This window comes from Delphinapterus leucas, chromosome 14, assembly GCF_059928025.1.
Source record: "Delphinapterus leucas isolate spDelLeu-1000000601 "Yukka" chromosome 14, BTC_Dleu_Yukka2, whole genome shotgun sequence".
Classification (NCBI taxonomy): Eukaryota; Metazoa; Chordata; class Mammalia; order Artiodactyla; family Monodontidae; genus Delphinapterus; species Delphinapterus leucas.
This window is the reverse complement of record NC_143142.1, coordinates 78,034,415-78,055,842: the sequence shown is the minus strand read 5'-3', so window position 1 is coordinate 78,055,842 and position 21,428 is coordinate 78,034,415. Positions and strand designations below refer to the sequence as shown.

Below are 21,428 nucleotides of genomic sequence, written 5' to 3'. Positions count from 1 at the left end.
CTTGTATAATCTTGACTGTTAGACTTGTGTATAAACTGAGATAAAACAATATATGTGTAAAGATCTGAGAGGCTCTTCTATTAGTAAAATAGAAGAGAGTTGTATTTTTCATGAGAGTTAGCAGTATTGACTTGAACACTTCTATTTTGACTTCTTCCAGATATTTGTTAGTGATGTAGAGAAGTTATAGAGAATTGAAAGAAATGAAAGTAAATCGCAAAGGAAAGATGTGGAAAGAAACTGTTGGAAACATTCAAGTATGTATGCAATTTTAGAAATCCCCAGAAGCTACTTCCCATTAATGAGGAAAGTACACTACACAAAATTTAAGACTTGACTATACCACCATGATTCTAAGGAAGTAATAACAAAGTATTTCTTTCGAACATCAGTCTAATACAGTGGTCAGAGTCTGGTTCTGCAGAAGGAAAGGGGAGGCTCTCTACTCTAGAAAAATATCTCTCCGTCAGCTTCTGCCACTTGACATTCCTTTCCTGTATTTTCTTAAAATGGAGAAAACATTAAGCTCATTTTTCAGAATGTGGAATATTATTTGAGGGCATATATACCCAAGTGTAGAAACCATCTGAATTTACTGGCCTCCTACAAAGACATGACCTACGTACTGTCTACCTTTATGTGATGAGAAGGCCCAAGAAGGCCTTAATACAGAAAACCGTGTTCCTTTCCTCTCCGCTCCCGAAGAAAATGGAGAGATAAGCTGACCCAAGTCCACCAAGCTAAGAAAGATATTTTTGGCTATGTTTTTCTCCATTTGAACACTTAAGTATACTGGCAATTCCTTCAGGTTCCAAGATGGTGCAGGCAACCAGAGGACTATACTTTTTCAAAATTGAGATTAAACCTTAAGGGAAATAGTGGCCCATGCAGGCCTCCAACCTAAAAGCATGTGCCTCAAGCTGCTCACTAGAATTTGGTACCTGCCTAGTTGACAATAAAATACATGTTGATTCTCACTCACTCTTGTTCCTTTTATAAAGTTCCCTTGACGATTTCATTGGAAGAGAGGCCAGTTGGCAGGACAGGACTTGAGAACCCATTCAATCTTTAAGCAGTATCTTTAGGCATATAATAACATATTCAAACCCCGACCTTGCTTCAAAAACCTCTAACTGTACATATGAATTGCTTTACTGAGTATCCACCATTGTGCTAGTAAAAGTAATGATGAGTATGGATAGATTTAGAGCAATAAATGATAAAAAAAAGAAATTGTTATATTTGTCAATATCATTTAGAGAAATTACAACGTTTTATTAATCTCTGCCTTAAGGAAACATGAAAGGAACCCATACACTGAACTCTGACTGAGACACACTTTACTTTTCAATGAAACTTGCTCAGTCCCTCTGCTTGTTCTATTTTCCTCAATTTATTATAAAAATAACATTTTCATCAACCTATTTCACAGCAAAGTTGGAACACCTTGTGGCATAATAGGTTTTCTGTTAAACAACAGCATTCATTAAAACACAAGTTCCCAGGAGGCAGAAACTTTGTATTCTATTCGGGCCGTATTACACTTAATGCATTTTTCTTTCACAAGAATTATGATGATGATAATGCACAGTGTCCAACAGCAAAACAACATATGTCATAGTAAGGTTGTTTGGAAACTCACAGTTGTGAGATTGTAACAGTTGCTGGTTGGCTAGTGTGTATACCTCCAATGGGAGATAAAAGTGAATTGTGTATGTCTTCCCCACAGTGATGGGCTTACTATAGGAAAGAGTAAGTAATGTTTTAAATTCTAGCCACAACTTGACAAAAGAGAGCATAAAAATAGGTGTTTACATGTTGTTAAAACACAGGCAATCCAAAAAGGGACTTCTCTCCAAGAGGAAGATGCTACTGTATAGAACCACGGGTGACCTTTCAAAGTCAAAACATGTTACTTTAACTACACCTGTAGGAGGAGGGGAGAAGGTACCAAAGCACAGACGTCCCAGCCAGGTGTTCTTTGTGGAAGCAGCTGCTGCACAGTGATGCACAGTTTGCAAAGGCAGATTTCTCAGCGACAAAGAGAAAAGCCTGAGTTCACCCATGGCCAAGCAAGTGTCCTATTCATCCAAACAATTCTGTGAATGGGGGAACAGAGACAGTGTCTTCTCTGATCCAAAAGGCTACGAGGAAAAACCAAACTTATCTGAGATGGCAAAAGAGACGTGAAGAGGGAATGAGCTACTCCTGGGGCTGCTGCAAACTGGCGTTAAGATATAGCATGAGTTATTTCAATTCTCTCCTTCTCAGTTCCCTAATACATAAAATGAGACCATTACATAAATCATTCCAGCTTTTAGATTTGACGATTCTAAGCAATACAATGTGAAGAAATACCTGAAGATCTTTAATATTTAATAAATTATATCCTCCCGTGCAATGTCCACGCAATAAGAAAGGTGACATGTATTTAGTGTCCTTAGACAGATAGATAACGGCAAGAAAGGAGACAACTGCTCCAAGTCCAAGGATTATACTTTTGAAGAACATGAATAAATTTTTTCACTGGGAGAACTAAAATTACTAAGAGAGAAAACATAAGTACAGAGACAAAGCAAAAATAAACCATAGTGCCAAGTCTCCACAGAAACTCTGGAGAGTAAACATATATGCCACAAGCATCATGCTGAGGGAAAAAAAAATGTGTTATAAGCATACATTTTGCTAGAATTTAAAAGAATTTAAAAAATTCTAGCCACTACGTGTTAGATAGTAGTACTCTCTAAAAATTATCGTTGCATCAGCATTATTATTTAATGGCATCGTCCATTGTTTCATTGAGATTCCTGATTCCTAAGCATCATACAGTCCTAGAAATGGAAGAACATTAAACGACATGTAGTCCACTCCACCTGATACTTAGCATCCCTACCAACAGGCCATTTTATGCCCCCTCTTTTTTTAACTGTATGGGTCATGCATGATACTCATCTATGGTCCAAGTATGAGGTAGTGATTTACCTAAAACAGGAAGCAAGAGACGGGATGCTACCCAAAAAATCCCAGTCTCACATTTTGTAATGAACTTTTATAAGCATATGATATGGAAATTCCCTAAAAAACAAAAAAGGGCATTTAAACCATGTCCCTCTCCCTCAAAATGAAATTCTCAGAAGATCACTTCACATTCATGAGACGTCCCTGTCCTAGATGGAGACACCTCTGAGGAGACCTACTACATCCTCCGCAGGTCAGCCAGACACCCATGTGAGGCAGCTCTCCCATTGCATGTTAGAGACAATTGCTTTTAAATTATTTTAAAATAAGAAGACAAAACAGTTTAACCCCAAAATAGATTAAAGTTACTAGAACAGATGAAAGACCAATGCTAACCAATTTAACTTCTTAACAGACAAAAAAAGGAAGATAAACTGCAACGAAAGATGTGTTTAGACACAAACACTAAGCAACTCATTTGTTCTGATTCTCAAGCCATGCTCTCTACCAGCTCAAGATGTGGACTGTTTTCCATGATACCCTAAATCAATTTTAAGGGAACACAGGAAAAATGTATAAAATGTACATAATAATTTGCCCTGTTTTTCCTTTACAGAGTAATTTCTCATATCCATTTAGGGTTTATAATAATAAGTTCTAGGTATTTTCCTTCTTTGTGTTTTACCATTTTGAATCTTCTTATATTCTTTCTTTTACTTAATGAATAATCACTGAAGAGTGACCATGTGCTCATAGTACTAGATACTAGATAAACTTAAATAAGACATTGTCCCAGTTAGTTTTATAGTGGCAGAGACAAACATGTAAATAAAACTTTCACTAAATTGTTAAGTGTGCAATGATACAAGTATAATACTGTAAAATTAAGCAATGCAAAGGAATGACTAGGCATTAATGTCTATGAGAGGAGTGCAGGTCAGAAAACCATTGGGGGTAGTTACACTGGAGATGCATATGAAGATGAATTAGGTGTGGTGGTAAAGCACTCTAGGCAGGCAACACATTAGCTCTAATACTTATTACACTTACTACTTAGACTTACTAACTTTGATACTAAAGTTCTCTCTTTGTAATACTTAACAACTGAAACAAGTAAATTTTGTTTGTTTTCCTCTGATCCCTGAATCGTTTGTTTTTCTCTCTCCTTTTGAAACTCCAATTACATACACATTAACTAGCTTGATACTGCCCCGAAACTGAGACTACTGTCTTTTTGTCTGTTTTTTTTCTTTATATTATTCCGTTTGAATAACATATCATTTTGCCTTCAAATTCTTGGAATCTTTAACTTGTATCCAAGTTGCTGTTAATTTCATCAGATGGATTTTGTAGTTCAGTAATTTCCACTGGATACTTTCCATTTTTTAAGGCGATGAATAAATTTAACTATACTGAAACAGGTTAGGGACTGTAAAACTGAATTACAAACTTCTGAAAAGTCAAGTACTGATTTTTGTTCTTTTCTCTGAAAAGAAATGATTTCTACTGTAATTTCTAACGACAACTATGGTTTCATCCGATACTTTTCTTCTTTTTAAGAACTATACTTCCTAAATAATGAAAAAATCAGAAATTTATGTTTCCAAATACTAGATTTTGCATTCCTAATGTGGACACTAGAGGCACTGCTGATTTTAGAACAACGATAAAACACTCCTAAGACCAGTGAGATACAAACCTGATAAAAAGTATCCACAATCCCTTAAACTACCTCTTTTTCATTGCTTCTCCTCAACTCCAAAAAATAGAGCAAGAAGGGTAGGAGAGGAAACACAGCATTTAATATTTTCATGAAGTATAACTTAAAAGAAAAAAGATTAACCCAGGAAATTATGGTTTTCTATGGTAGTTGATGTTTACAGATCAGGAAATAAAATACTCCATCATCACATAAACAACTTATTAACCAACCTACATAAATAATGAAATTACTTACAGTGTGAAGCCGAGAGTATACTCCAGTCTCTGTTGTCTTGATTTGCATAAGCAGAGGCATAAGTTCTTTCTTACTTCTCGAGAATGAATGATGGCTGTTTGAACCACAGGATTTTTCATCAGAGCTGAAGCCATTTATGGTGTAAAGATCCCTTTTCTATCATTAAGAATGAAAGTCCATTCTTAAGAACATGTGGTCCAACAACTAAAACACTCTCAGGATTTGTTACTTGTCTGTGATTAATACCGACTCCACCTTCTGCAATCCAATACCCTCGGGGACCACCTGGAATGGCATTTGCTTTGCAGCATGTATCCAGGACACTTGTCCCAAGGTTAAGAACTAATCCGGAAAATGAAGTTTCTTTAAACAACTCTTGATCAGACGTGACCTCCAGTGCATTTGTGCTACTACAACAAAGGGCTTGTGTACATTTTTTTAGCAGAACCCAGCCCCTCTTGTCCATGAACAAGCTTTGCTACTTCCGCAGCAAGTCGTTTCTGAGGACGCCAATTTCCTGGCTCTTTGACCCGAAGCTGCACTATGTGGTCAATCTGTGCAAGGGGCAGAAAAGTGAGGAGCTTTTACCTTTCTACGCAATCATCTTGCTTCCTGACCAAGAACTGATACAATTCAAAAGGAGGTGTCTTAACTGTTCAGCCAAAGAGCACTGCCAGCAGACTTCCCAGTTTGGATCCGGGTGTACTTGTAATTAGGGGAACAGTGATTCCAGACCTGTCTTCTCCAGTCAACTTGTTGATGAAGTCGTACCAGGACATGATATTGCCCAGCTGACCAGATGCACCCAGCTGGGCTCGAACAGGCAGCAGAGGTCTTAGGCCTACAGCACCTGGTGTAAAACCTCGTCCAAGCTCCTGGTCTCGCGGTTCTTGCCCCGCATCCGGACTCGGACGCTCCTGCGCAAGCGTCAGCCTCCGCACCCCGCCCCCACACCCAGTTGCTCGGGGCCGCCCCAGGGCTGAGCTGAGCCGCTCTGAGAAGCTGCTGCAGGTCCGCCCGTCAGCGAAGAGCTGCTGGTGAAGAGCAGACGGGCTTGGAGCCTTCGATGCGGGGCGCTCGTTGCTTCCCACGCGCTCGGCAGCCGGCGCCTGGCGCGCGCCTAGCTTCCGGCTGCTCGGGTGGCCCGCCTTCCACGGTGGAAGAGCGCAGGGAGCTCTAGCTTTGCCCTCCTCTAGGGGAGGAACTTCTAAAACAGACCCCGAGTCTCCTACACCGCCAGCCACCCCTGAGCACCAGAGTGGGCCTCACGCAGCCGCAGGGGAAAGACTCCTGAAGGGCCTGGGGCACCGAACTACCTGCCTGAGATAAAGGACTGCAACGTGGGCGCCGCCATCTTGGTGCAGGCCCGAAGAGAATGCTGGGATTTGGAGGAGGGTCCAGCTACATCCTTCAGTACGCATTCCACTTGGTAAGTTTTAATAAACTATATTAGAACTATAGAAAATTGTACAATTGTGTTGGTATGTATGTGTATACTATATAAAATCACCACAATCAAGATAGCAAACATTTCTATCACCCTCAAAAGCTTCTTTCTACTCATATATATATATTTTTTTCTGACTTCTTTCAATTAGAATAACAATTTTGAGATGCATTCATATTTGTCAATAGTTTGTGGCACCCATTTTTTTATTTGGTATAAATATACCACAGTTCATTTATTCATCTGATGACAGACATCCTGTTTCCAGTTTTGGACTACTGGAAATAAAGGTGTTAGGAACTTTGATGTACACATCTTTGTACACATAAATTCCACTTATTTTGGGTTAGTACCATAGAGTGATAGTATGTGTATGTCTAACTTTATAAGTGCAGTAGCTACCAAGTATTTTCCAATGTGGCTGTACCGCTTATATTTCCACCAGCCGGGTATGAGAGTTCAAGGTAGTCCACATCCTTGACAACAAAAAGCATGGTAGGAGTTTTTAAAATTAATTTTAGCAACTCTAATCTGTTGTGGTGCTATCTCATTGAGATTTTAATCCATAATTTGTCTCATAAGTAATAATACTGTGCATTTTTTCATGTGTTTATTACATATCTTATTTTGTGAAGTATCTGAGGTATTGCCAATGGTTTAATACCATGATTTGTGGTCTTATTATTGAATTATAAGACATCTTTATATATGCTGTATGCACATTCTTGATCTGATACATGTCTTATAAATACTTTCTCCTAATCTCTGGCTTGCTTTTTCATTTTCATGGTAATGTCTTTAAGAAAGCAATGGATCTCATGTTCATGAAGTCAAATTTACAGATATGTATACTTTTCTATCTATATAGATCCATAGATATATATTATGGTTTATATTATTTCTGTTCTGGGAAAACTTTGCCTACATCAAATTTTTAATGATTTTATTCTAAGAATTTTACAGTTTCTCATTAAACATTTAGATCTATAATCCGTTTTGAGTTAACATTTGAGAATGGTGTGAAATAATGGTCACTTTTAAAGAATATATGATATCCAGTTGTTCCAGCATAATTTGTTGAAAATAATATAATTTCCTATTGAATTGCCTTAAAACCTTTATCAGCAATCAACTGGCCAGACTTCTGGAATCAATTTGAAGAGGGTCAGAATTACAGAGTGTTGTCCTCACCCTTAATCGAAGAAACTGAAATTAATAACTTCTTCTAAACCATCAGAGGGGTTGGTGGAGAAAGAATGGGTTGATAATAGGTTGATTACAAAGGAGAATTTTTAGGGTTATGGAACCATCCTGTATGAAACTGGATTACTGGGTATATGACTATATGCATTTGTCAAAACCCATAGAGAGTGGACTTTACTGTATGCAAATTTAAAGTATCAACCAATTTGTCAAGGGATCCTAGCATGGAATACAGATGGTGGTGACATGTAAATATAAATATATTACAACTATATGATATGACTTCAGTGAAGGGGGTGAGGGGGAAAAAAGCAACTAACCTAAGTAACTTTGGAAAATGTTTTCAATGAATATTGTAAGGCTACTGGCAAGGGAACCATATATAAACAGTGTACATTAATTATTAAATTGATTTCCCACAAGTATGGGTTAGCAATTCTGAAACTACATGTATTCTAGGGAAAACCAAATAAGTAAATAGATTACAGATGATAGTAGCCAGGTTTCTTACTGTCAGATAAAAAAGTTAAAAATAATTGAGAGAGGAGGTCTACAATGAGCCCTGTGGTGCGGGATTAGCATGGGGTACACTTTAGACGTGTACATGTGTATGGCTTTGTGTACACACATGTATTTCTTAGTTCTGTCCACTGAGAGAGGCTACAAACAATGGCACCTCAGTAGCGATGAGCACACCCAGCACTCAGCTCTTGGTTTCCAGACACAATTATCCATTAAGTGTAGCCAAGGTCCTTTAGGAAAATGACTGATTCTAGCCTAAGGCTGGAAAAATACAAGATTAGGGAGCTCTTGTAGTGCCAGAAAGGAAGTTGCAAAGGAAGGGAAGGGGAGGGGAGGGGTGGAAACAGGAACCAATTAAAACAACTCCCAATAGCCACAGCTGGAAAGATTTGAGCAATAAATAAATGAGAATATCTTATTACAACCCCAAATATAAAATAAGTATACATGCATTCATATTGATATAAATAAACGGTTAACTGAATAAATAAATGGGAAGAAGGAACAAATACTTCTTTCTGAAGAATTCCAAGTAATACGTGTTTACAGTTCCTCTCCAGGAGGTAGAACTTAGTTCCAGTCTTCTTGGGTATGGACTGGAATTAACAACTGCTTTGCAAAATGTTGAGTGTCATGAGGGAAAAATAAAAACTTTACACCAGAGGAGCCTGGAAGACACCAGCTAAACCAAGTGATCAAGGTTAACATCACCAGTCATAAGTCATGTTGATATTATGTACCTCTGGGTATCATGCAGTGAGAAGTTGTATCAGTCAGGATTCTCCAGAGAAATAGTAACAATAGTAGGTAGGTAGGTTGATAGACAGATAGATAATAGATAGTTAGATAGATTTATTTTAAGGAATTGGCTCATGTAATTGTTGGGATTGGCAACCTGAAATTTGTAGGGCAAGTTGGAAGGCAGGATTTGATTCTGCAGCCCTAAGGTCAAATTCCTTCTTTTCTAGGAAATCTCAGGTTTTTTTGGGTTTTTTTGTGGCGGCCCCTCACTGTTGTGGCCTCTCCCATTGCGGAGCACAGGCTCTGGACGCGCAGGCTCAGCGGCCATGGCTCATGGGCCCAGCCGCTCCGCGGCATGTGGGAACCCATGTCCCCTGCATCGGCAGGCAGACTCAACCACTGCGCCACCAGGGAAGCCGGAAATCTCAGGTTTTGCTCTTAAAGCTCTTAACTGATTAGATGATGCCCACCCACACTTTTCTAATTAACATCATTTTATTTTAGATGTTAATCATACCTAAATTATAAGGGGTTTTACTAACCTGTTTTTCCCCTATTGCCACTCTACTCTTCAGGCACGATATTGGCAACGCAGTTTCTCTATGAGGATAATATGCTCCTAGCTCTAAGACAGGGAAGGAAAACATTCTCAAACTTTTTAAAAATATTATCCTATTAGAGTTAGTAGTATTCCCTTTTGGGTGGAAAAAAACACATATGCATAAAGAAAGACAAATAATTATATGCCCACATATGCCCACACAGAAATTACTTCTGGTTATTAAATATTAAAGATGAATTCTATTTTTATCTGTATCAGTTTTGTACCTTGCCATTTAAAAACCCCAAATATTTATTTTTAATAATTTTCCATAGGAAAAACAATTCTTAGGTTCCTCCCTTTGAAATGTAGTTCTGTTATTTTCAGAGAATTTTTCATCCAGGAGAACTCAAAGATCTTTTCCAGAGCTGTGTTGAAAGCTTTGTAATTGTTTTAGAATTGATTGCTATATGAAATAGGTTTATGTGTTCTGACAGTGTGTTAATACAATAAAGGTAATTTTTAGTAGCAAAGGAGTTACAGTTTTTCATTGGTTGTAATAAGGTTTTTTTTTTCCACTTTTCATTGCTGTCTCTTTGTAGATAAAATGGGGTTTCATAAGCTCTTGTTTTTCAACATTGGTTTCTAAAAAAAATTTTTTTTTCATCAGCATGCCTTGTTCAAGGCTAAATACAGCTCAGAGGTAAATACATCCAAAAAAGCCTTAAAAAGATTTATTGTGTTGTGCTTAATGGGAAATATTGTTACCGTAGAAATACATTGTAAGTTGTAAGGTTGAATGTTTGTTTACCAGGATACTTTAAAGTAAATGTAACAGCCTTGTTTTCCAAAACAGATAAGCTGCTTTTCCTCTGGTATCTTTGTAATATTTTCAAAATAATTTTCTTAGGAATTAAGTACCTATTTCATCATAAGTAGAATATTTCAAATTTATATTTATCATTCAAATGTAAACTATGTAGTTGGGATTATTCATCCTCTAGTACTAGAAATGTTTTTATTGGTTTTATATGAACTACACAGTTCCCACTTTCCATGACTGGGTATCACTGTTTTCTTCCTCACTTTTTTTTTTTTTTGCGGTACGCGGTCCTCTCACTGCCGTGGCCTCCCCCGCCGCAGAGCACAGGCTCCGGACGCGCAGGCCCAGCGGCCATGGCCCACGGGCCCAGCTGCTCTGTGGCATGCGGGATCCTCCCAGACCGGGGCACGAACCTGCATCCCCCGCATCGGCAGGCGGACCCCCAACCACTGCGCCACCAGGGAAGCCCCCTTCCTCACTTTTAAGTACTATTTGTGAAATTTTATAGATATACAAATGTGCACACCAGAAGAAACTAGTGGAAACCGACCTCTGATAGAGGCCACTAGCAGTGGGTTATCAAAGCCACTTTGTACAGTTGGCCCTCTGTATCTGCCGGTTCCACATCCTCTTATACAATCAACCCAAGTGTATCAATGGTTTGTTGAATCTCTGGATGTGAAACCCACGAATATGGAGGGCTGACTGTAACCCGTACATTTTATTTGAGGGACTTACACATCAGAGGATTTTGATATCTGGAGGGGTGGGCAAGGGGAGGTCCTGAAAGCTGCACTTATAAACCCAGTCATAGGAGCAGACTTTGGAGTGGAACCAATCTGTGTAATGAAGACTTTCCATACGCAGTTGCTTTCCCAATGGAAAATAGTAAAGAAATGGGAAGTCTTGTGTGGCAGCCAAGACCTCCTAAATATTTAGCAATTGGTAAAATAAAAACTAGCACAGGGCAGGCCTGGAGAGGATAAATGTCTCAAGTTCAGTTCCCTACTCCGTACCTGCTGACCTGAGCAAGACATATTCCTCTGTAGGCCTCTGCTTTCTGGTCTAGCCCTGGACACTGGCTAGCTCAAGGATTTTCACCAAAGGCAGGGGAGAGAAACCTACTAGGATTGCCTTATTCATTCAACAGTCACTGAAGGGCCAGTCGGTAGGTATATAGTTTTGAGCAAAATCATATATGGCCCTTGTCTAACAGATCCTATAGTCTAGTGAGGGATGTAAATAATAAATAATTAATAGCTCGTTTATTAATAATAATTCAATAACCATTAATGTGATTAATATTAATAATCATTATTATTGTTTTACATAGCTAATCTGTATTGAGTTATTTTCCAGAAAAATTTCAAAAGACTTTAATTTATCCAATTCTCACATAAACCTGTGTGGTTAAATACCATCATCTTCACCTCACAGAAGATCTGAGGCACATGAATTTCCAGTAGCATTGCCAATATCCTGTAGCTGGTGAACTGGAATTTAAACCCAGCATAACTCACATTACCTTTCAATGAGTAAATAACTAATGTACAGATAACAGCTTAAAATTAGCTCTAAACAGGAAATGAATCTGTTGCAGTGAAAGGGGGTTACAGAGATGAGTTGTTCAGCATGTATTAGTTAACCAGAGAAAGCCCCTCTGAAACTTGAAGGCTGAGAAGGAAGAAGCCAAATGAAGAATAGAGGGAGGGCTGCTTAAGAGATAACAGATGAAAAGATTCAGAGGCAGGAAAAAATATTGCCTGTGAGAGTAATTGAAATGAGGTATTTGGCTGTGAGAAAGTATGTATGAGAAAGGATAATTAGATTGACTCCAAATTGGGCAGGTAGGCAGGTCCTGGGACCAGTTTCCTTTACACTCACCAAACCCCTTCCAACCTACACTGAAAACTCATTAGACATGCTGTACTGATGTAAGTGCATTACTCATTTGAATCATGTGGAAGAAAAATAAAATTTGAGTCCAGTTCACCATTGGAGTATATAATTCCTAAGGTTGTTTCAAACCTTAGAAGCCTTGAGTTTTGGGAAACTCAAATGTTTTCAAAATAATTTACTGATTCTATATATGTTCTAGGAAAATATGATCATATCTCACATCAAATGGCTACTCACATGCATCAACTGCTCCCCTTAAATACATCTAGCTTATTCCCAAATCCATATTTTTTAATATGCTTTCATTCATCCAGATATACTTATTAGTGCCTACCTTGGGCCAAACACTACAAATCCTAGGGTTACGAACATGAGCAAGATAGGTTTGATTGTTACTGTACGGGAGTTTATAAGCTAATGGAGCAACAGAAAGTTAAATACATAACTAAAATAAAATATAATAGGAGAAGTAAAGTATTGGGAGCACATAACAGAAGGGGAACAGAGATAGAGATTGCCAGAGAGAGGTAATATCTAAGTTGAGATATGAAGAAAGTGGAAGTTAGAGAAAAGGTTTGGGAACAATAGTAATTTAGCTCAGGCATTGGCAAACAGAATCTAGCCTACACCCTGTTTTTTTTAAAAATAACTTTTTATTGAGATACATTTATGACCATTCATTTTCCTTTTGTCTGTGGCTGCTTTGATGCTACCATGGCAGACTTGAGTAGTTGTGGCAGTGACTGTATGACTCACAAAACCTAACATATTTACTATCTGGCCCTTTACAGGAAACGTTCGCTAATCCCTGGTTGTAAAGCCAGTAGAGAGTTCTATCTGTGGATATTGATAATGGGAGGAAAATGTTGGCTTGAAGATGTAGTTTTGTGACTTAGCAGCAGCACATGCATGGTTATTGAAACCATAAAAATGAATGAGATTCACTTATTCATGCCTAGGGAGATCATGTGTAGATGAGGGTCTGGGATAAATCCTAATATAGAGCAACATTTGAGAGTTAGGTGGAGGAAGATGAGACTGTGAAGAAAATCAGGAGAATGTATTGACTTCAAAGACAAGGGCACAGAGTGTTTCAAAAGGCATGGCTGACAATGTTGAATGTTCAGTGTGCAGGATGTTTATTAGGAGTGCTTATAGGATCCTCCAACTTTGGAAAAGAAAGGAAAGGAACATTATTGGGTGGAAAGAGAAGGAGAGCTATAATGTAGCCTTAATGACATCCTTGGCTGATTGCATAGGGAGCTTTGGAGCTACAACAACAATCCTACAATGATCAATCCCTGGATTTGTTGCCCTGGTAAAGGTGGAACCTTGGTGAGGATGCTCTCTGCAGCTGAGGCTGCCTCTGGAGGGATTTTCAGCTGCAAACTGGCAACAGCACACACAGCACATTAAAATCAAGCCCTTCCTAGAAGGAGAATATGGAAATCATTGTGCATGTACTTTGTAGATATGTTAAGATAAAGTTTAGGGACTCTCTTTCTTTAGTGTTTTTTTATTTTTTCCTGAAAAAGAGTAGGTAACAGACTCCTTCTAACTGAATAACCTTTAAACTTGAAGGGCAATAGTTGGAAATATTCACATAGCGATGACAATCCTTATTTCTGTATCATCTCCAGCATCTGATTCCTGAATTTGAAGTGTGGTTTTTGTACTTACTGTATAATCTTGGTCAACTTACTTACTTCTCTGAGACCTAGTTCTTTCATCTATACAATAGGGGCATAATAGTGCTCACCTTAAAGTGTTATAATAAAGGGAGAATGAATTAACATGTGCAAAGAACTTAGAACACCTCCTGGTATGTACTAAATGCTTAATATGTATTATTATTATTAATTTTACTAACCTATTGCTATTGTCCATAATGCTGTACAGTTTTTAATTAATAACATTAATAATAATAATGCATTCTTTGTCAGAAACTGTGGTACATGACACACAACTCAGTTATATTTCATATAAAACACAGATTATTCATACTAGGTAAGCACAGTTATATTCATTTTCAAGAGGAGAAAACTGAGGCTCAGGGAGGCTAAGGTGGCGGCTTAGAAAGAGTGGAGCTGAAGCTTGAATGCAGTATGCCAGACGTTCAGTAGATCAGAGATATCTAAATATCAATGCACTAGCGTTGGAAAACTACAAAATATCTCCTTTCCATTCATAATACACAAGAATAAGCAATGTATTTGTTTCATGAGAATAAGCAATATATTTATTCCTGGGAAGAGGAAAGCAATAAATTTGATTCAGGTTGTTACCAAATTTCTAAATGTGTGATAGGATAGCTCAAATGTTGATGAACCAAATTATTATGGCTTTGCATGACATTAAAGTTGTACTACATTCCTTTTCACAAAAATAATTTTAAAAATTGATGTATTGTATGTAATATACATTCATTCAACAACCTTTTGTAAGAACCACTATGCACAGGCACCATTCTAAGTGTTTGGGAAACTAAGATAAATAAGACAAAGGGCTGGCCCTTAACCTATGCAGTAGTTTAGGAGAAGGAACAGAAAAGAGTTGTCTAAAAAAGAAGAACAAGTATTGTGATCAGTACATTAAAATCACATATAAAATGCAGAGGAGCCATGATGCAGAAACTAACTTACTTTAGATGATGGGTCAGGTCAAGTTTACTGGGTAAATTAAAAAAAAAGAGAGAAAGCAGTACTCACGGCTAGCTGCATTTTGGTGAATGATGTTTTTAGAACTAGCTTGGTTCTTGTGTGGACTTGCAGTACTCAGACTTCATCTGTGGGAAATTTGTAGTGTTTTCTGAGAGCCTTCTTCCAGAGGCGTTTGTGTGTCCCGCCAGTCACATTGGTCAAACCCCAGAAATCAGGTTATGAGCATGTACATTTCAGCGCCATACCTAATAGTGAAAAATTGGAAACCTTCTGATATACTCACATAGAAGGTTATAATGAAGCCATTAAAAATAGTAAGTTTAAAATAATGATAGACTCTATGTACTGACATGGAAATACAGAAGGGCATATTTTAAGTAGGAAAAAAAAGCAATTCTCAGAAAATCAAAGAAAATAAAATGATTTTATTTAATGATTTCATTTATATATTCATATGTGTGTGTGTGTCTATAAAATTCAGTGTAAATGTAAGTGAATGCAGATATTGTTTGTGTGATAGTCAAACCACAGAAGGAGGTTGGAATAATGTACACCAACTTTTTATGACTGGTTTCCTCCAGTGTGGAGAGTGGCTTTAAGAGACAAGGAAAGAGAAAGGATTCTAAAATATTTTACATCATTTTAACTTTTTGAAAATTATAAGTAATTAAAATATGATTCATATACTAATTATAAATACTTTAAAATATATATTATCTTTCATACATGTCTGGTACATAGCAGATATTCAGCAAATATTTATTAAATGAATTTTAAAATGCAATGTTTATAACATGTATACCCTCTATATATGTTACTAATAGTTGATGATTGTCTGACCTGGCTCCTCTTAGAGTTACTAGGTCAAATTGAATCTGGTAAAATGTTATTCAGCACTATTAAGAGAGGAAAACTTGGGATAAAATTTGATGTGCCCGAACAGTATAACTTAGGATTTTGAGCTCAGTTTGACATGGCAAACAAGTCCAGTGTCAAATTCTGTTCCTGACATTTACTCTTTATGCAATCCTGTACAAATAATTTAATTTCTCTTTATTTGAAATTATTTCTTATGTAAAAATGACAATAACTAACATACACTTTATAAGGTTTTCGTGGGAAGGATGCTTATCTGCATAAGCTCTTTATAGAACCACTGGTGCTTTGCAGACGCTTAATAGCCACTAATGAATGAATGTTTAGAAGGGCCCCCCATATCCACACACCCTCTTTTCTAAAAATCAACCTATAACATTTCCTTCTCAGCTATTATGCTTTTTCTTAGTTCTTAAAACAATTGGTAGTAAATTTAACAATATTAGCAAAATAATTTCGCAAAATGTAGACTAGCATCTAATAGACCCTGTTTGATTCCTATAATGTAATTTGGTGGAATGCTTATTCTATTTCATCACAACATAAAATATCCAAGGGAAAACAAATTATTGTTCTTATTTGCAGCCTCTATTTCCTGGTATCATTTATAATATACTGATGAACGGTTTTTGAAAGCACTAACTTAAAAGAAGCTAATTTTCAAAGAAGTTTTGTTTCTTCAATTATAAACATTCAGTAAAACCTCTTAATAAATTCAATAGGAATTTGTATAATTATGAATAATTGGAGTTACAATTAAACCCACAAATCTGATAACTCAAAAGCTAATATCTAAGAAACAAGGCCAGTTTTGTACATGCAGTAAAATAATATGCATAATTTTAAAGGTTGATGTACTCTTAAAATATGTCTAAGTATACTAAATGATATAGTACATTATAACAGTGAAAAATATTTCTGAGCTAATTCAGGGACTGGCTAATTATTAATTACCAGTTCAAAGAAATATAGACTTGAAGCTATGATATTTTCTCTATTCCTAATAATCAGAAATAAATATAGAATTTTATAACAGGTCATCCAAAATGATTAATTCATCTTGTTTCCAATCAAAAGAAATAAATTCCAATCAAAGGAAATATCTTTCTACTGGGAAAAATATTAAATCATACAGGTCAAATAAAGGAGAGAATCACAGAAACCCAGAATGGTTTTGTAAATTCAAGTATAAATAAAACAATTTTACTGGCCAAGGGTAGGTGGGCAGGTGGGATCTGGGGACTCATATTTCTAGTCTACTGGTTTTGAAGCTGTGAAGTGGTGTCTATGTATTATTTTTCATCGCATATCCATAATTTACTGGAAACATTTTAGAAAATTTCTGGTCACTATCTTGTTACTTTTGTAGATGAATATTTACGTTTCTGTCTCCTTCAAGCATCTAACACTGCAAATTCAAGTCTCTCAGGTGAATCAAAAGTAAGCCAGCAAAAGACACTTCTAGAACAATATCCAAGTGTTAATTGGTGGTATGTTAGCTTAGGGTTCTTTGTAAATAACATTTGGTCCTGAGATTTTAGTTTTTATAGGAACCAAGAGAATGATTTGCCTAGATACAAATGATTTTTATTAAAATAGAAATATTAATTTCACATTTGTTAGGCATAAGGTAAATAGCTTTATATATAGCACCATATATACTATTTAAAATGGGAAAGTTAGGAATATTCAGGGTTTATATTCCCACTTACATATCATATTTCTGGCTTATACTTAAAAATATACAAAGGGAATTATGGATGTAGTCCAGTAGTAAATGGATATTTTTTAATTATCTGCAGGTATTTAGAAGGTTAACTATTACCATTGTTTCTGCAGGCTTCTAGAAATATAAAATATATTAATATACCTATGGTAATCTGACCTTTCCCCCATCAGTTCTTACAGTGGACAACTTTTGTTTCTGTGACCTATTTTTGACTATATAACTTTTAGAATCAGCTGCTCGTTTTCTACTCCCTTCCCCCCCACACACAAAATTAATTAATTAATTAATTACCATTTTAAAAGCCTGCTGGTATTTTGAATGGAATTGCCATGAGTCAGCTCACCTTTTTGGAGGAAACGAACATCTTAACAACATGGTATATCTTTCCATTTACTTAGGTCCTCTTTTATTTATCTCAACAACATTGTGTAGTTTTACTGTACAGGTCTTGCACCTGTAGTTTTAACTTATATCTTGCCTTTTCATGTTATTTTAAGCTAGTGTATGTGGTATTTTTTAATCATCCAGTTTCCAAATTTTCACTGCCAGTATATAGAAGTACAGTTGATTTTTGTACATTTACCTTGTGTTTGTGGATGGTATTTTCCAAGAATGGCTAAAGCGCTATATATTCCAAACTACTTTTTCTTCTTACAGTGTAACATTGACTTTCTGCATGTGATTGACTGAATATCTTAGATCTCTAAGTTAAAGTTTTTCATCAGATTTTGAAAAAATTGACCCTTCTTTACTCAATTTTGTTTCTGCACCCCCTGCTTTCTGGAACTACAATTCTGTCTGCCTCGGTAGTATCACACATGTCTCAAAGCTTCTGTTTAGATATTTCAACCTTTTTTTCTCTCAGTTGGACAGTTCATTGTGAATAATTTCTTTTTCAGTGCCTTCCTGTTCATTGATCTTTTGTACCATTCTAAAGTTTAGTCTTTGCTAATTCCATCACTTTGTCATTTCTGAAGCATAATTTTTCCTTAAATTATTCTAAGATTTAATTGTTTCTGTGTGTATATAATATTTTATAGGATGTTGGGCACCATAATAATTACATAATCGAGAGTATGAGTTTTGTATTCTTCCTTTAAAAAGGTAGAATAGAATTGTCTTTTATCAGGCAGTTGAGTTTACTTATTGATAGGCTTATTTATTTTAGACTTTGCCAGAGCTTGTCTACAGTAGTCTTTATTCCAGGGCTGGTTGATCCCTGCCACTGAAGTGTGACCCTTCTTGTCTCTCTACTTAATGCCAGTGTTTAACAAGGTCTCTCCATTATAGATTTATTGGCACATGGATGTCATTAAGCCCTTTTGAGATCTGGAAATGATTTATATTAAGTTTCCTAATGATTGTTCCATGCCAGTTTTCCTAGAACTAGCATGCGTCTAGAATAGAGCCAAATTGCATAGGTTCTTCTAGAACCATTGTTTGCACAGCTTAGTATTCAGCAAAGACTCCAGATGATCCCAAAAAAATATTTGTTAAGCTCCATTTCCTATGTCACTGTGCCCCACAGTTTTCAGTCTCCCCAGTGTCTGATCTCTATCTCTTCAAATCAGCATCATTTCTGTGATCTACTTGAGTACCCCTCCCTGTGCTAGAGTCCAGAAAGCAGATTCAGACGAAAAGCCAGGGCCATCAGAGGACTCACTTTGTTTGGTACCTCCTCTCAGAGCCACAGTCCTGTTCTGCCTGTTGTTCAATATCTGAAAACAATTATTTAATATATTTCCTTCAATTTTCAACTTACTGTGGGATAGAAATTCCAGTATCAGTTACTCCCTTGTTAAGTTTTGAAGGTGATAAGAATCAAAAGAATGGAATGATAATTCCAGAAAAAAATCTGTTCTCAAAATGAAAAAAAAACAGTATATGAAAATTCAAAATTGAGATAATAGAGATAAAGTATGTGGGAATAATTTTATTAAGGCTGGACTTGACTTAATTTTCCAAATTTCTATGTATATACTTGTATTTCCTTCTTAGGAAAACTTTCCTTAATGAGACTATAATGTGGGAAGTTCTCCAACACCACTGAAGAGTAACAAAATAAGTATAATCAGCAAATACTGGGAACCATAAAGAGAATACTCAAAGAGGAAAAAAAGAGACAGCAGTTAATAACATTAGCTCACAATTATTTTCAGAATTTTAAAACAGAAACCGGAACTATAGTATTTATAATAAATAAGGCCTATGCAATGTTTAGGAGTATAGGAAAAAAGATAAATTGAAAAATGTCTCTGATTTAGTAGATGCAAATAAAATGTATTTATGCTGTCATTTAATTGACAGTCAAATTTCTGAGGATAATCTTTATAGAGCTATATGATTTGGTTCCTCTCATATCTTTATATTGTAAGAAGAGCTTCATTAACTTTTTCTTATACAAGGTTAGAGGCATGCAATAATTTATTGAAGAATCCACATATTTCTACAACATCATTTCAGGGTATTTGCTGTAAATATTGTTTTATTTAATGTGTGCAGTAGTGCCCTTCACTTAAAAAATTTCTCAGCACATGAAACATAAAAGATATTAGCATTTTAAATACTTCAATAGACAAAAATGAAAATTGTATAGTATTTGAAACTCAGCATTTGGAGTTGGTTTTGCGGCAAACATTTTCTGCAGCGCTTAGGTATGTGACTACCAATGGCTACAATCTTTGTTGCAACAGCAAAATGAAAAGAAAAAGCAAAGTTCTAAAAATGGGACTCCCACAGCTGAAGATTCTCAGCTCTTCCAACCCCTTCCACATCACAGTAGTTTGCAAATATTTCTGAAAATAAGAGCTGCCAAAGGCTGAACAACATAGGGGAATAATTTCATGAAAGATGTTTGTGATTATCCCCTCAAAAAGGCATAATTTATAAAGCACTCACTTTAAAAGCACACAAAACATACTTTCCTTACCTTCCAACAGATTAATGTCTGCCCCAGAATTTATTAGATATATGAACAAACAAAAGTCTGTTAAAAAATGAGAAACAGAGTCTGAGAAAGGAAACTTCCAGTGAGGAAGACCGGCAGAGGGAAACACACAGACTGAGTTAGTGAGTAGAGTTTTTAAATATTGAAAGAAAAAAAGAAGGCAGAGAAAATAAAGACCTGCTGACAAATAGGCAGGGACATAAAAATCAATGAGCCTTTGACAATGGGTTATATGTGGCTGTTTTTTAAAGAGAAAAGTGAAGAAAAGAAGTCTGGGAAATTGGGAAATCATGACAGTCTGGTTAAAGTAGTTATTGATGAAATGTAGGTGAGAGGATGCTGGGTATGGGGATTGAATAAATGGCTCACTAATATTTGGGAAGAGTGTCTAATGAGGTACTATTAGGATGAATCATCATCCTGTTCCAATTCATCATTCTTAATGGCACAGAAGAAGTGAATAATACATGATTGAACATTGTACAGGAATTGAGTTTGCAGTTACTGCTGGAAATATTGCAAATAGAAAAGAACCATAGAGCCAATGCATTTAATAAATGCAAATATACTGATAGATATATAAGCCAAAATAAAATTATCTTTGCCAAACCAGTTAGGCAGCCAAGAATATTAATGGAAGAAGAAGAAAAGTAAATATAACCCCTAATTGATATTGACATATAATCTGTTAACTAGTAATGTACACATTTTCTTTATTCTTAGACTCTTACATAGAGTAGATCCCTTACAGACAATAAATATGGATAAACTGATGTCAGAATGATGATCCCTCTGCAGACTGGCTCTCTAGACCAGAGAAACACAGGTCCAGTCCTCAGGTCTACAGATTTGTATCATATTCTTAGCTGCTATTAAAGCATCAAATTAACTAATCAAGGAAACCCTAGTTCTGTATTCTAAAGCTAAGGTTTAGCTAGCTTTAGTAGTATGAGGAGGAAGAGAAATTACCTAAAGAAAACTTCTCACATGACCCTCCAGAAATGGGGAAAATTAGAGAAAATGAAAGCAAGGAAGTTAACAAATGACAGTTTCAAGAAAGGAAGTGATAACCTGTGCCAGATGATACAGAAAGGTCAAATGAAAGGGGAGAGAAATGTTGCGATT

General features: G+C 36.3%; 1 pseudogene; it reads right to left on the bottom strand.

Moving 5' to 3' along the window:
- Positions 1–4,385: 4,385 nt before the first annotated feature.
- LOC111180159 (tyrosine--tRNA ligase, mitochondrial pseudogene) lies at positions 4,386–6,269 on the bottom strand (annotated as a pseudogene).
- Between the last annotated feature and the right edge of the window lie 15,159 nt (positions 6,270–21,428).